The following is a 17,535-nucleotide window of genomic DNA, read 5'->3' as shown; positions in this document are numbered from 1 at the left end:
CTCAGGGGGAAGAGACCAAGCGGGGGCAGTGCCTCGGGGCAGAGTGCAGCCGGAGCCAGGGGCGGCAGGGCCATGGTCTGGGCACCACGGCCCCTTCTGAGTATGGGCTTGGAGCCACTGGATGTCGGTACTGCACTTGTGATCAATATGGCTTGAAACATGAGGACTCATAGCATATCCCTCTGGCCCCTATGAAAGATGTACATGTAAGGTGCATGTGCTCTGCATGTGTATGTACAGTACACTTCTAAATACTGCACTGATCTTTCTGAAAATCTACAATGATAAAAATTAAAAAACCTTCCAGTAGGACCCTTGGGCTCTTGTGGAGTCCCACTAGGGTGACCAGACATCCCAATAATATTGAGATTGTGTCAATAGTAGAGGCTTTGTCTTTTATATGCAACTATACCCCAACCACCACCACCAGAAAAAAAGTGTCCTGATTTTTCACATTTGCTATCTGGTCACCCTAAGTCCCACCCTTGGGATTCTGCAAGGGTTCAAGGGTCCACACTAGTGCTTCCTATTGCAGGACCATGGCAAGAACAAAATCAGCCTTTTGCTTTAGGGAGTGGAAAGTTATTTTGCTGACGAGTGTAAACCAAAGCAATGATGGGTTTTGCAAAGAACTTTAGATGCTTTACAATAAATCTGGATGTGCTTAAAAATCCCATAAGAGTTTAAAAAAAAATCTGGATGTGTTTTCTCAAGTAACTATTTAAAGCATATTAGAGTTTATTTAATTGCACTGGGATTTTTCAAAGCATATCAGGGCAAAACAGCAGACTATAGGCCCCAATATGCTAATTAATAGCTAGCTAGACCCCTGAAATAAACCTGCAACACTTCATTAATCAGACAGTAATTGAATTGGCACAGTACTTCTGTGCAAACTGTATGTAGATTGAAATACCAGTCTTGACAAGGGTGAGGGTAACTTCCTTCACAATAGTATGTTTTTGGACATTGAATTTACATTGTTCAGTGGGCAGTTGGCCTTCATATTTCATTTTCTGCACAGAAAATCCCACATGACTGAGCCCAGTGAAATATTCCACATGCTGCCATGGTCTTTGAGGTATGTACTTTTCAATGGCCACAAGATCAGCTCAGTGGAAAAGAACAAATCAGAACTAATACATTTACTTCGTCATCTAAAGACATCTGCCAATTAATGCTATTATAAAATAACAGTGTTGAACAGATGTTTCATTTGCTAAGTTTATATTTGACTGTTTGAAAGCTAACTACCTGGGGATTTAACTGACAAATACTTACAGCTTTGCTTATGAAAAATGAAACAATAAATTTTCCTGCAGAATTGATGAAGTATAATTCTGGATATTGATTGCCCATAGTAAGAGCTCACTGAGGAGCTGATTGCCCCTAAAGGAAGAGAACAACAACAAAAAGGTACTTTAAGCTGTTTGCTATGAAGTGATCATTAAGTATATACCCATGCTGTTGTGTGAGCTTCGGTGAGTCACTTGGCCTCTGTGTCTCTGTTCTCCTTCCCATGGAGGTCAGAGGGATTGTTCGCAATCTTAAAGTTAAGAACGTGTTTAAGTGTTTTGCTGCACTGGGTCCTGAGTGCCTGCCAGTTTTTAAGTCTCCATCATCTTCTGTTGAGTTGCTAGAGCTGGTCTAAAAAGATTGCAATTTCTGTTTTGTCTTAGCTGAATTTTATTCACTCCTTCTATACTTGCAGCCATTTTGATGAAGCTTTCCAAAAAAAATCCACTGCAAGCAAGCATATCAAATTTCAGCTGTAAAGTAAGAGAGAGAATTTATAAGCAACAGAAAATGACCCATGATAATGAAAGCAGTTGGGCATCCTTAATTAACTATAAGCATTGACACTTACACCAGCTATAATGTTTGCGCACTCAGTGTACTTCACAACCCCAAGAAGCTGAATTCCCATGCCAAGATGAAACCAATAAGCTATAGTAAAAAGAAACGAGTAAATCTTAATGTATTGTATATGCCTATGAAGAACCAATAATGAATTGATTTTGGGTTACAGGAAACTAGGAAAGCAAACAGCTGTGATACTCACATCATTTATCAGAGGAAGCTACAGCTCTTTGATCTAAAAAACAAAGAAAACTACCTAGTGTTTTTTCAACAAACAGTTTAAACCGATTAGGTAGTTTGAACTTCCATAGCTGTTCAGGGAAACACTATCCTTGGAGCTGGCTTGTTAACAAAAACTACTGTAACACTTTGGGGAATATATTCTCTAGCTATCTGATTTCTTCTAATCATTGTCCTCTTTCACTTGAGAATTTCCCATTATTCAGGAACATATGGACTAAACATTTCTTCAGTAATCATGTCTGAACAAAGTAATCATTCCCTCATTAACCAATTATTCCTCAGAATCAAATGAAACAGACATATTTGCTAAGACAATTTTCATTAATAAACCCTATGGAACCATACCTAACATATCTCCCATTCAAATGGCTTAATTCAAAGACCTCAGTGTAGATAACAAAGAGGGATTCTTGTTTTACATTAACAGTAAATGATCTCAGGAACAAGGTTAGAGATGGAATGAATACCAGATTAAAGAAAAAAGAAATGTTAAAAGAGCAGTAATTACTGGTTAAGTTATTTAACCTTTTGTGTGCTGTGAGCCTCTCTAGTATGCTCAAAACTTTTAGTACAAATCTGTTGATTTCAAAGACACTGTAAGAGCACTGGGAACACAGGCTGACCAAAGGGCTTTGTATGATAACTGGAGGGGACTTGGGGGGTGGGAGCGTCAATTGGAGATGCATGTACACAGCCAAACAAAATAAAAAAAAACAAGAGAATTTTTCTAACCACCAAGGAGGAATACAGACTGCTGCTGTAGTAGCACTGAGTATGATATTTCAGAAACCACGCACTTAAAGTGTATCCAAATGAATCTTGGAACACTGCATGTTATTTGGATTTTTAAATAGCTGATGAAAAATCTGACATTGAGGAGTTAAAAGAAGAGCGTATCTAGCACATTTGTTTTTAATTACTTGTTGCACACATTAGTTTGATACACCTGTTCAGATACCATTCAGTTCTATGACAGGGCAGGAACTTCTTTACAACACCAGAAAACAATGTAATTTTATCCCAGCCTCTTTCATTTGACTACTGAAACAGATAGTACTGAAATACAATGCACTCCCTCTTAAAGACATTGCCATGGACTCTGCATTCTTCAGTTCATTTCTCTTTTCTCAGCCAGAAGTACGCATGTACCTATCTGAGAGTTATGTTGTAAGGTTAATTAGTTAAAGAGCCAAATCCTTCAGCCCTTACTTGGGTAGAATTCCCAAGGACTCAAGGTGATGGCCCATAACTTGAGAAGCACTTTGAAAATGTAAAGCTCTACTTAAGTGCTACATATTATCATCAGCATCTATTTCTGATTTACAATCTGGAGTCTTCCTGATGCCCATACTAACTTGAATATTTATTTGCAGTGGAAAACAACAAGTATGACTGATTTTTTTACCCATCAGATTCTTCACCATTCTCTCTCCAGTATCTTACAATTCTTTAATTTTTATTGCTGTCTTCACTGGGAACAAAGAAGGTGTTATTTAGTGTTGTAACTTCTGGCCCACTTGGCAACAGACTTCAGATTGCCAATCTCGAGAACAGCTAGGATACATACACCAAAAATATCTTCAAAATTGTTCATATAGCTTAACAACCTGAATTTATAATCAGGTTATCCTGTTAGTGGAAGGGTGCTGATTTCAAAATCCTTACATTAATTTCATTTCCCTGTCTGTAAGTCAGAATATTTCAGCCTATTCCTTGGTTAGACATTCATGAGTGCCAATGGCAAAATGGTGATAACAGCTGTCATTCGATTGAGAAAGATGTAAAAACAGTTTTATCCATTGCCCCTTGAGCTCAGGATCTGGACACTTGATGCAGGACTACCGTTTTGTGCTGGAATTTTCTATATATGGGTACCCCCTCACTGGCCAGCTGATTCACAGCTGTCTTTACTAAGGGATTCCTAGATAAAGTCAGTATATATATATATATATATATATATAAAGCACAAACCATTCATTTCCATATCTGGTTTTATTTTTGAGATAATAACAGTAATCATTTTTCCTTATATTTTAGAGGCATTTTCTTCATGTTATTATAGTGTTGTCTAACAGAGGCACCGTAGTTCAGGATCAGCCATCATTTCTATGAAAAACAAATAACTAGCCTTTAAAAATCTACTCAGGTCTGAAGTTTGGCATGCAGGCCTTAGCATGAAAACAATTAAAACAAAAACTTTGTTTAACGCACTTGGCTATTAAATCAGGGCAGGGCAAAACATGTGTTTGTGGATTAAAAGAGAGATATTTTTAACACTTCAAAGTCTTCTCTTATAACACAAAATTAGACAGATGCTTAGTCCATGATCCTTTTAATACCTGAATTTGCAGAAGAGATCAAATGGTGCAAGGCGGGACAGAAATGAAACTCCTGGAGATGCTTATAGGAATTGAGTTGCTAAATCTTTGTATACCAATTTTAAAATTTAAGATTTTTTTTTAAGTAAATCTTGACATATTGGGGATTTATAATCACCTGCTTAATACATTGGGTAGACAGCAAATACAATACTTTTTCAGTACACCTCTATGACATGTACTAGTTATGGATGCTAGAGTATTACATATTTTATAGATAAATTATGCAGCTACTATTTTTTAATTAATTTTCTACTCACATATTGTACCATAATTGTTCCAGGGTTATTATGACAAACTGAGATCCATAATCTTCACGTTAAGTATCCTTAATAGTGTACATTGATATGATAGACTTTAATGATTTGGAAGGCAAACATGTCAATGGTCTGGGGGTTAAAGACTCTCTATGTACTGATTCATATGATAGATTGTTACAGTTCTGGAAGCCTCCTTAGGGTCTGTCTTGACAAAACTCAATCCATACAGACATTAGAAGAGAACCCATTGCAACACATCATGGCAAACACTTACTAATGCCTTCATACTATGGATTCAGGCTCAGATGCCCTATGATGTTTTGTATGACACAACCTTGGAAAGGATCACTAATATACACTGGTATGCAGATATCTGCACATGTGCTTTAATACATACGTACCTGCATATATGTACGGTGCAATACTGTTTTTAAATGTGAAAAGGCTAGGAAACTATGTAGTCCGGTCTCTTCTCTGATTTAGCATATGTAGCCACAATGTCTTCTTATTCAAAATGTGAGGCTTGCACTAGTTACTCCTGTTACTACTTTTTCTCTATGCACTGAATATTCTTTTATATAATGATTGATTGTACACTTTGTTTTATATACTGTACTCATTATAGATATTTTTCTAACTTCTTTTGTGTCTGGCGGTTTTCTAGTTTATGTTGATGGTGTTCATTCCTTTTATTTGGAACTAAATGTAACTTGATTCCTCTAATAAGGCCCCAATCCAGCAAAGTACTTAAGGATGAGTTTAAATGTAAGTACATCAGTAGCCTCTTGACTTAACAGCATGACTATGGTCACCATTAAAAGTCAGCTACCCAGTAGGCCAGTATTGACTTTGTTGCGGTGACCATTAAGCCTCAGTGGGGTCCCCTTTAAGATCATCTTTTCCAAAGAGCACAGACAGTTTCCCTAACACTCCTAATAAATTAAGAACCTTGAGCCCAAGCATGATTGCTCTTTACTGCAACTTTTCCTATTTTAAATTGCTATGGCATAGAGGGTGTTAAAATTCTATAAAATACAACTGGCACAAGAATAAAACAAATGAAAAACTCATAACTAACCATAGGTTACCAACCTAAGAGAGTGAAATACATAACAATAATGTAGAGGGCAACATAAAAACAACCCACAAAGCCCTTTGCTTAGCCTCTAAGTCCTCTCATTGCTTCTGTAGGAAATTCTAAGAACAGCTGCCAAACTAGTCCAAAGACTAATGAGAGCTGAGTCAGGTGTTTGAAAGCAGCAGTTGCTCTCATTTCAGAGAATAGGTTTCAGGTGACAGTGTAATAACCTGAGGAGAGGCTGCCGCCTGAATTTTCTTGTGGATATATACAGTATATTGTTGACATTTTCCCAAATAGATTTTGAATGCTTCAGTATCAGAGCAGAGTTGAGCCATATAATCCAGTTTTTGATGATCATATTTAGTAAGGTGTCTTGCCATGAACTATATTTACTAACAGGCTGGTGGCCAAGGTCAAAACAGGACATATCCTTTCCATTCTTGCTGAAAACAAGTGCTTCAGCTCTAGGTCTGTGTTGAGGAGTCCTCCCTACTCTCTTTGTACTGTTTTGAAGAAAAAATAAAGTCTTATTTGGAGATCATAGAAAACTATGCATGATATGTAGTTCTTTGAAGCAAAAGCACTGACAAAATAAACACGGAATCCCACAACATTCCATACCTTTCTTTAGGGCCAAAATGTTGCTGGCCCTTAGGAGAATAGGCAGGGTTGGGGAAGGGGACAGAGTGCAAGCAGCTCGAATCCCACCCCCTCTTTGCGCAGTCCACATAACAGCCAATCACAAGTGTGGTTCCAGTGCTCAGGTGACTTCTCTTCCCATGCATCCCCTTAAAGTCAGGGTCTCACTTTTATTTTTGGGGGTCTGGAGGAGAATATTATATTTACTGGTATTTTAGATCCTTTATATTGACATTACAAATACAGTGTCTTGACACACATAGGGACACATCTTTCTTCAAAATTAAAATTTTAAGCAATAACATGGCTATTGAACAGATATTGTGATATCATTAAATATCCCGTCCTTTTTTTCAAAATTATTTTAATATAACCTTAACATGATAAACCATTCAATGATTTGGGGAGGAAGCTGGATGTTTTCCAAGATGGAAAGAAGAACAGGAGTAGCTTCCTTATTTCTGGTCTGAATCTTTTTATTGAGGCCAACCCTCAATAAACATCTTTAAGTCCTGTGCAAGTTCTATCGCCAATATTTGTATTTATTTATTTCAGGATGGTTTTCCTTTTTTTTTTTTTAAACCATTTAGTAGTTCCATACCACACATATGAAAGAGAGTCAGATTGGTTTGCATTCCATGCAGATACCTGGGATGTTATGTATTTTAGTATATGGAGATGGAGAAATATATATCTGGTAAACTAAATAGTATACTGAACTTGCATTCTTTTTTTAGTATTAGAACCAATATTTATTGTCTTCATTATCTCATTCCTTTCTTTCGCCATTATTTCATATTTACAGTCTGTACTCTATCACTTAATAGATGTATGTGATTTGTCTTTTTAAAAACACAGTCACGAGATGTGTTTTAGACATAGTCTTGATTGCTCAAATTTCGAAGGTCTAGCCCTTAAGTTTTCTTTTACTAGGAATTACATTAGTTTCAGATGGGAAATTCTGTGATTCTAAATTTGTTTTGTTCCAAATTGGAATGAAAACAGAATTTTAACAAAATAAAATTTCAACAACTATTTGGTTGTGGATCAAATGTTTCATTTCAATTTTGACTTTTTTATTTTTATACTATTAAATAAAGAATGAAAAATCATTTAAAAATGAAAAATCAAAATCCTCCATTCTGCAATTGTCAAAACAGAATGTTCTGACCTTATCAAAATGCCTGTTTTCAACTCCCCCCTACCAACATGAAATTTGGTGAAAACTGACACCTTCCTATGCAAAGTTTCAGATTTGACAAAACAGAATTTTCCAATGGAAAAACATTCCATCAGAATTTTTTTGACCAGCTCTAGTGATTGTATGTTTGTGAGCAGCTTTAGTCTCATTACAAAGGGTGAGAACAGGTTGTTATTTGACTCATTTAATCTATTTTAAATTCACTATCCTTGAATACTCTCATGCATTAGAGTTTGATACAAATGCTCATGGAAACGGAGTCTCAATCCCTTGAAAATTCATAGAAAGTGAACACAGAAGAGGCATGAACACAAGAAACCCATTTCTAAACTGGAGTGAATACTCATTACTCCCCCCCCTCTTTTTTTGCAATACCCATTCAACTCTCCAAAATATTCACTGTTTATAAATACATCAAAAGAACTTACATCTACATATACAGTAAGTTTATTTTCAGTTAGTGTGGCTAATTTTAGAGCTGTGCAAAAATGAATAAAAATATTTTCACAAAACTTGGCTTAGCTTTCCATTTTGTTACAGGCAATGTGGCATCCACAAAATGTTACTTTTCTGTTCACCCTGAAGAACTGAGAAACCACCTTTGGCTTGAAATTTTGTGTTCATGAACTTACGTGGAAGTACTGTACAACTTGTTCAATATTTTTCTTCTGTCTATTGTAGGTGGGCAGAGTCAGAACAGAATATTGTTATGCTGATGGATGCGGCTATTGCTCATCTCATCTCTACCCAAGTTCCTCAAAGCTGAATCACTGAGTATGCTCACATATACAGGGTGAAGTCCTGTCCCCACTGAAATCAATGGGACTTTTTGTCTTTGACTTCACTTGGGTCAGGATTTCACCCTGGTGTCAATACTCTGACCATGGGTAGGTTGAAAGTGTAAGTTGAAGTATTTTTCAAGTTGAAGTGTTTTGCTTAGAATTGGGCAATATTTTGGGGGGGGTGGCAAATAGGTTTATTTGCTGTAAAAGGCAGTTTCAGACCACCCCAAAACTATTTGTGAATTTATGTTGCATTAGCTGAATAGTGATGACTGAATCAAAAAAACTGAAATGTTGAAATGAAACATTTAGTTTCAACCCAACTCTAAATTTTTCCTTCTAATTTCTAAATTCACATAGTGCCAGGGTGGAGAGGAAGATCTGTCTTATAAAAGTTAGCCCAGGGATTAGGGTACTCTTCTACAATTTAGGAGACCCAGGGTCAAATCCCTCCTCCACATCAGGCAGAGGGAGGATTTGAACTTGTTCTCCAACATCCCAGAAGCATATCTATATCACTAGCTACAAATTAGAAGGGAGTTCTGACTTTGATAAGCTGAAAATCTGGAAAAAAAAGGTTTTTGGTTTGACCCAAAACAAAACTTATTTTTGATTTTTCGGAACTGCCAGCCAACCAAAATGTCCATTATTCACCCAGTTCTAGTTTTGCCCATGCAGTTTCCCCACCAAAATTCGAACAAAAGACTATCAACGTACTAGCATTTTGATCAGCTTGGCATGAAAGAAGAGGATCATGGGATGTGAATGATAGGATTTGGGCCAGGCAAGAAAGAGAAAGTTCTGCTTCACTTATCAGCAAACCAGCACCACTGAAGGCAGAACAAGCAGGCATAGTCCCAATTGCACACGGAGTACAGTAGCAGCAGATATGTTAGACTGTTTCTCTAGCAGGATTCCAAATTGTATCCAAATCATTACTGATTCCTATGACATGTAGACGGCAAACAGGAGTCATGATGATGATCCATAAAAACTATAATAAAATGGTAAATGTGTACAGGAGGAGCATCACATGGACGGAACTTCTGACCTACTTCCCCATGATCATCCTTTCTACTATGTGTAGCCAAAGCATTACTGAATCATACTCTGTTGAAAAAAAACACTGGAAAATGCAAACTGGAAGGGAAGTAGGGAAGTAAATTTCACACTCCATGCAAGCACATGTGTTAATGCTGTCCAGAATTTCCTTTGCTTGCTTGTGAATCCTAACCTGAAATAGTTGTTTTTTCTCATTAAAAATATTCTTACCCTGTTTCTACAGCTATAAACACCCCTCTGATTTAGAGCAAAAGTCATGCAAATCTGGTATTGAATATCCCCAAGTTACATGTAACAGCACTCAGTAAACCAGTCCAATAATAGAAACACTACCGGTAAATACATGCAATAACCATCCTCAACATGGTCCAACCACATATAAATATAGTGATAGGGACAATCACAATATTTGAATATGTGGATGCTTATTCAAACTACTCCAAATAAACCTGGAAGCTGAGGAATGTTAGGATAAATCCTATTCCGACACATAGGACTAACATGGCAATGGAACCACACATCATCAGTTGAAGATCTTGACTTGGGTCTAAAGAATTTCTGATTTCTTGGTCATTTGTTCTGCCATGACTCTGATTACCTTCAGTACTTGGCTATTTCTGGGATCTGTCCTCCATTCCCTTTTGTGAACAAAACATCAAAGAGAACATTTAAAATCTTCAGAAGTATCTACCACCTCTGTCAATAAATCCTCCTACCATTTTCTTTGAGGTGCTGCTGTCTCCTGTGACCTCTTGTTCCTTAGGCACTAGAAAAATGCCTTCATATATATATAAACTTTTCTGCAATCTTCCTTTCATTTTCACCTTTGCTTTCCTTATATATTTTTTGCACTCAAATTCATTCTCTAATATTTTCAGATCTCCTGTATACCTGGATGTCTTATACCTCACATATGCCTCTTTCCCAACCCTGATTACTTTTTCACATCTTTATTTATCCACACTAAGCTTTCCCCCCACCCCCAATTCTAGTGTATTTATTGCTGAATGGATCACAGCACCCTTGGCCATACATTAATTTAGCATTGAACACTTTCCACTTTCCCTCTGTGCCCTTTGCAGAATTCCATTACTTTATTCCATTGGATTTCTCCCAACTCTTACCATATGTTTTCCGATTTCTTGATCTGAAATTCAGCATCCTTATCATCTAGCATTTCAGCCTGACTTTACTTTTGATTACAAAACCCAGGCCCTGATCATACAACCAGATACACACATGGTTAACTTTATGAATGCAAGTTGTCCCACTGAAGTTACATATTATGCAGTAGGATTTGGCCTGAGACAGTATATAGGACTACACACGAATGTAAGTTTAAGTGTATGCGTCACTGGTTGTGGGATAAGCAACAGAGGGTCCTGTGGCACCTTTAAGATTAACAGAAGTATTGGAGCATAAGCTTTCGTGGGTGAATGCCCACTTCATCAGACGCAAGTTGTGGGATGTGGAATAAAGATCATAGTTAGGTTATAGGCATTGTTTAGGTGCTTTTTCACCGACTTATCCACAGGCAGGTTCTGGATGGAATCTGATCAACTGAGGAAATCATAATGAATAACGCATTCAATTAATTTCACCTCTTTTTCTGTTTGTGGAATGTCTGAACACTTTTTCCCCTGAAAACTGTCATAAATTCTGTTTACTTTGGGCTTTCTATTACAGTTGTGCTGCCTAGCTGTGACTGGTCACAAGTCACATGGTATTATTTCTGTTCTGTATTGGAGGAGGGTAACACTTATAGCGAGGTTTCTTGTTGTTACAAATGCAGAAAAATAATTTTAAATGTTACTTTCCACAAGTAATCAAGTATCTGAGCTTAAACTTCACTTCCCACAAGCATTTGTGTTGAAAAACTAGATCAGACAAGTGTTCTCAGAGAGCAAACACAAAAAGGGTGTGAACATGACTGAAGTGAATTAACTGGAAATTTTAAATGAATATTCATAGGAAGTTCTCTGTAATATTCATCCAGCACTATTCACTACTGATTGAAAAACTGCTCTTTTCACTCATTTACACAGGACGAACTCTTGCCCTGAATGCTGTAGTGATAGGGAGCACACATGTAGCTTGATACATCCTTTGCTCCACCATCCTGCTGTTTAAGGAAGGAACCCACAGAGGAACAGGTCCAAAGAGTGTGTAGAGAGATGACTACTGCTTTTCTGAGCAGCAATGATGTGCCTAGCAAGTATCTGCTGGTTAGGGCTCACTGCGGATATGTGCTCGCTGGTCTGGGAAGTCGAATATGGCTCCTAATCTGTAGAAAATCCCTATTAGGGATGTGGTTTGTAGGTTGGTCTGTTAGATGGGCCTATCTCCCTCCACATTCCTGTGCATATTGTCAATTGAAACGAATGGGAGCTACAGGTGCTCACCACTTCTGAAAATCGGGCTCCAGGGTACTCAAGTTGGACATCCAAAAAGGAAGGCAACCAAATTCAGGGCCCACTTTTGATACATTTGCTGATGGCATGTGTCTATTACTTTAATTTCATTATCTTTTACTGTTGTAGGCCCTGTTTTTGCCATATTCATTCCCACCATTTGGGCTCCCCCATTCCCTCCATCTGTTTGTGGCACCCACTTCTAGCATATTTTATTCAGTTACATTTGAAAGCTCTTTGGGACAGAGACAATCTCATACTATGTGTCTGTACAGTGCCTAGCACAACGTGACCCCTTGTGCTAGGGCCTCTGCATGCTGCTTCCATATAAACAAATAAAAAACATGGGCTAAAATTCTGAGTATGAAAAACAGCAGAAGATTGTGGGCAGAAGTTAGTAGCTATAGTGCCAGAGCAGTGGTGAAGGAAGTCATGATGTCTAGGTAAGATGTAACACCTCCAGGGACTTTGGAGAGACGGTGTTCTGAAGTGGTATTTTCTTCACATGTACAAATGTGTAGCATGTACAGCTCTCCAGAATTACTCACCCTGGGCAAGCCTGGGTGGAGGAACGTGGATCTGTAGCCATTGTGTTTGCACTGTTTCATATTTAATAAAGATTTTGGTGAGCAGAAAGCATGCTATCACAAAGCTTATCCATTAGTGATGTTATAAAACTGTCTCACATGGCATCATATGATGGCGCTCCTATCTGCAGACCTCTGATAATGAAAATAGAAACAGATATGACCTGAAATATCCATGATACATAGATTTTGAAACAGAGTTCCAAATATGATGTTATTTGTGCATTTCAGTGTTTGTTATTCATATTCATTCACATTCCTAGCAGGCATATGGGCAGAGTCTATACAGAAGCCAGCAGAGAGGAAGAAGCAACTAAAATAAACAGATGGGTGGACAGGGAGGAAATAATATTAAGTAGTTAAACCCATAATATAGTATCTAGAAAGAAAAATAAAAGGGCTAAGAGCAAAAAAAAAAAAAGAGTTAAGCAATAGCCCTCCCTGCCTTTCTCCCAACACACAGAGAGAAAGTGGTAAGGCCACTCAAGGAAAATTATAAGGTGTCCGTAAACAAATACAAATATCATAAAAATTAATAAAGGAGGCAGAAACGTAAATACAGGGGCCAGACTCCACTCTTTGTTACACTGGTATAAGTGGAGAGTAACTGTATTGACTCTTTAATGGAGTTCTTCCAGATTTACACTGATGCAATTGGGAGCAGAAGCTGGCCCAACAAAGGATTTGATTTTAACCAAAACATTATGATGAAATGAAAATTCAGTGGAGGCTAAAGGAGTGATGGATATAAACTTCAGCTGGTCAAATAATGAAAGACAGATTCATGAATAAGTGACTCAAATTTGATTTGTCATTATTGGTGCATAATATTATTTTCCTAACCTGAGTTAAAAGTTTCAGTCATCCAGTCAGGGAGCAAAAATAATGCCAGAACCTGGCGACATTTTTCAGATGAAACTTCTTGGTTGTTGTTGAAAAATGCAGATTCTAGTTAATCGAAACATTTTTCAAATTTGTGTTGAATTTGCCAAATTGTGATGGTTCAAAACAACACACAACAAAATTCCAATATTTCCAAACATCAAATATTTCAATTTGATATTTTCATATTTTAAAAAGGTAAAACAACCTCAAAATTAAACATTTTGTTTGGGGTCAAACAAAACATTTAGTTTGAGCCAAAATGAAATGTTTGCCACTTTCCAGTTTTGAAAACAAACAAACAAACAAACAAAACCCCCAACATCTTTGTATTGACCCAAAATTGATATTATTTGAGATATTTTGGTTTGGCCACTGAACCAAACACTCAGTTATTTGCACAGCTCTAAACAATACCATGTGAATAATCGTACCACAAATTGAAAACAATGAATAGTTCTAGTAAAAGTTTACTATCTCAGCCATTCAAACTGATTAGCAAATACTGATAAATATTATACATGATCATCAGCAATCTGGAGTATATTAATGGAAATGATTCACAAATGAACAAAACAAAAAAGTCCTGAAATTTGTCACATCTTTGGTTCAACTAATACTGTTCAAACAGCTCTAATATTAATTTATTATTATTAATTTGCATTACTGTAGCACCTAGGAACCCTACCTACAGACCATGACCCCATTGGTTAGGTGCCGTACAAACACAGAACAAAAAGACATTCCTTGCCCCAAAGAGCTTAAAATCTAAATATAAAGCAAGAGACAACAGATGGATACAGGGGAGTACAAGGAAACAATGATACAACATTAGTTAGCATGATTGGCAGTGGTCTCAGCACACCAGTGACCTAAGTGTTGTCAAGTTTTATGCAGGCATCAGATCAAAGGAGAGTGAGAGTTTTAAGGAGGGTTTTGAAGGAGGACAATGAGGTGGCTTCATGGATGTTTATGCCAAGCGTGAAGGAGAGCATGAAAGCATGAAGGTGCTCTTTGAAAATGTAAGGGGGCGATGTAGGCTGGCATCGTTTGCCAGTTGGAGGCAAGAGTCAACAACTCTTTTTTTTAAATATAAGATATTTTTGAGTCCCTGTAATTCACATACATTTGGTCTTTTAATATTAGAATGTGGGGTGAGGAGAGAGCATAAAGCTAAATGTCAGTAATGACTAGGAATGCTGATGTTTTAATAGACTGTTACCTTGAAATATGCAAAACCCACCTTCGTAGAATTACTGGGGAGAATCTTGTAGATATCTTGTCCCCTTTAGCCCTTCACTTATCTCCTCCCATGGGAAAGGGTGATTTATCCCTTTGATATTATTCCTCAGTTAATCCAGTGGTTATCTGAATTGGAGACATTGGGACTACTGTGGTATTTCTGAAAAATAAAATAAATGGAAAGGGAGGGACAGGTAAGCTTAATTATCATCCTTCAGAGGCCAAGAAAAGGCCTCAGGGGCCTGTATTTACTGATAGGCACCATTTTTACTTCATTGTGACGATAGTGCACAGAGAGCTCTATATATGAAAATAAAAACATGACTACTCAGATTACTTGACTGGGAATTGACTTTGAGCTGCTGCTGGGAAGCGGTATCCAGGGGAGGAAAAAAAGACTAATACTGAGCTACAGGGGAAAGGAGGAGAAAGAGAGCAGGGGGAAAGAAAGAAGGGAAAAAATGGAGAGGTGGGGAAAGAGAGAGCACTGAAGCACTGAATATGTTGTGTTCCTCAGGCAGGGCTGTGCTAGTGTTCCTTTAACCCACTGATTTCCCATATCTGTAGGCTAAAATCTGAACTCAGCCTTAATGTAGTCTATGGAAAATGACTTTTCTCAGCCCTCAGGGTTAGTTTAGCAGTAATTAAAGCCTAACACTGCATTTTTGTCCTCTTACTATTTACATGGTCTTGACGCTTTAAAAACAAAAACAAAACAACCAAAGTGAAAAAAACAGTTTTGGTTCTGAATAGAAAATAAGAACAAATTAAATGTCAGAACCCTACAAATGACTGGACCTTATCCCTAATATGTAACATACCACTGTCCCCTTTTTACTTTTGACTTTAAATGTTTACAGTCAACTCTTCCCATCTGTTAGGCAAATACATGGATTGTTTTTTCTATTCAGAAGAAGCTTAATACCAGTAGAAGAGGCCTTATCTGCTGTAAAGGCGATGGAGTGCCCTACTGATTCAAAACCTTAACATTGTTCAGCACTATATTTATATTTTGAATATATGTATCCGACACCATACCAAGTTGCCAATATTATTCCTTGGAACAGGCGCAAACACACTCACTGAAATCATGGGTATTTTTAGAAATAACCATCTTGCCTTTCACAATATATAGAGTTGGTTATTGTTCATTTTATACATTTTACTGTGCATATGAAACTCCCTGATTTTCAGTTTCCTTTGAGGAGTGGCTATTATATGTTTATGCTACTATACCCTCCAATTTTAAATTAAATGCTTTCTTATTCTACCCCTGAGTAACATAAGAGTAGGTTTGCATAAACCTGTCTTTTTGGAGTCATTTGTTCTTCACCTAAAGATGAGTAAAGAAATTGGGAAACAGGGACTTTTTGGGGTGTAGTTTTACTGTGATATATGAAAAGTTTTACCTATATTTATAAATAAATAAGACATTATAAATTATGGGGATTATCCCCCCTTTGATGTGCATGCATTACTGCCATTTGTAAGAATTACATGTACATATCAGTCGGAGAATACAGCACTTCATTTCAGTTCAGAAAACATGGGGATAGGTCTTTATTTTCTTAATTATCATTTGGTCTAAAAAGCATTGGTATTGTCTTACAGATGGTCACCTATGCTGGAAGCTCATGAAAGAATCCTAAATTGTGGAATGATTACTCTGAATTTAGGGAAGCATCAACTCCCTAATGCTAAAGGTGGAGCCATGCTGATAAACATATTAGTATTTCTTAATTCAAACACCTGTTCTGCCCGAAAGATACATAAAAAAGCTCTTATTTATTGCTTGCATCTCCGTTTCAGATTTAATCTCACTATAAATTCATCTCATGTTAATTTATGTGCAAACAAAGACACACACATTTTAAATATCTGAAATGCTGGAAATAAACTTATTTTTAATTTTGTGCTTGTTTTCCATTTGTCAACCAGCAAATGAAAGGACTGAATAAATCATGCACTAATTGCCAGCGGTGCTAAATTTAGTGTGAGATCTGGAATCCTTTTGATCAAAACCGCTGAATATGAAATCGTCCTCAGCTCTCTAGGCAACTTTATCCGCCTTTCTATTCTCCATCTGTCAGTCACCTGGGAATTTGTGAACTATTCCATATGTCAGGCTTGTCAATCACAATGGAATGTGGGAACTATCTGCCTACTGCATAGGAATTCTTGTTAAAAATTAATCTGCTTTAAACTGGGAGTTCTATATTTTGAATACCATATTGTTTAGTGTTTCTAAACATTTTTACCTGTATAAGGCTAATGAGAAATTATAAATGACATGGTTATTCACATATCTTTATAGGCTATTTTATATATACAATATATATTCCTCTGGTTTTGAAGTTTACATTGGTTTCTATCATCCACTTTCAGTTGCTCAGAGCTTTCTCGATTAATTCCTTAGGGGCTGAAAGTTTAGATTCTTTATCTTAGCCCAAAGGTGACTTTTTTAAGTATGAGTAAGATTGGTTTAGCCATTTTTGAGTAGGTGAGCATGAAAAAAAAAAAAACATTTTCCCCCATGTGTTCTGACTGAACTTTTCTTCACAATTGGAGCCAGAAACTTAAAATTTGGCGTGTTTTGTAGTCTGCATTAAAGAAAGCAGAACAGGTATCAAGAAAATTGTTGCAGGAGTTTAAAAATTTAGGTAAGTTTCAAGTTGACATTTTTTATATAACTTTGTATTAGGATTTTCGGTTAGTTGCCTCTATGCCTTCATAAAGGATACTTCAGTTTAGGACAGCTTTCATTACATTTGGATCAGTACAGCACATATTCATTGGGTCTTCCTCAGTTAATGATGTATTTGTTACAGATACTTCTTTCTTTAAGGAATCTTCACTTACTTGTGCCAAGGTTATGTCCATATAAGTTTAAGTCAAATCAACAAAGGA

Source organism: Malaclemys terrapin, chromosome 1, assembly GCF_027887155.1.
Source record: "Malaclemys terrapin pileata isolate rMalTer1 chromosome 1, rMalTer1.hap1, whole genome shotgun sequence".
Classification (NCBI taxonomy): domain Eukaryota; kingdom Metazoa; phylum Chordata; order Testudines; family Emydidae; genus Malaclemys; species Malaclemys terrapin.
The sequence above is the reverse complement of the archived record's forward strand: the minus strand, read 5'-3'. Positions refer to the sequence as shown.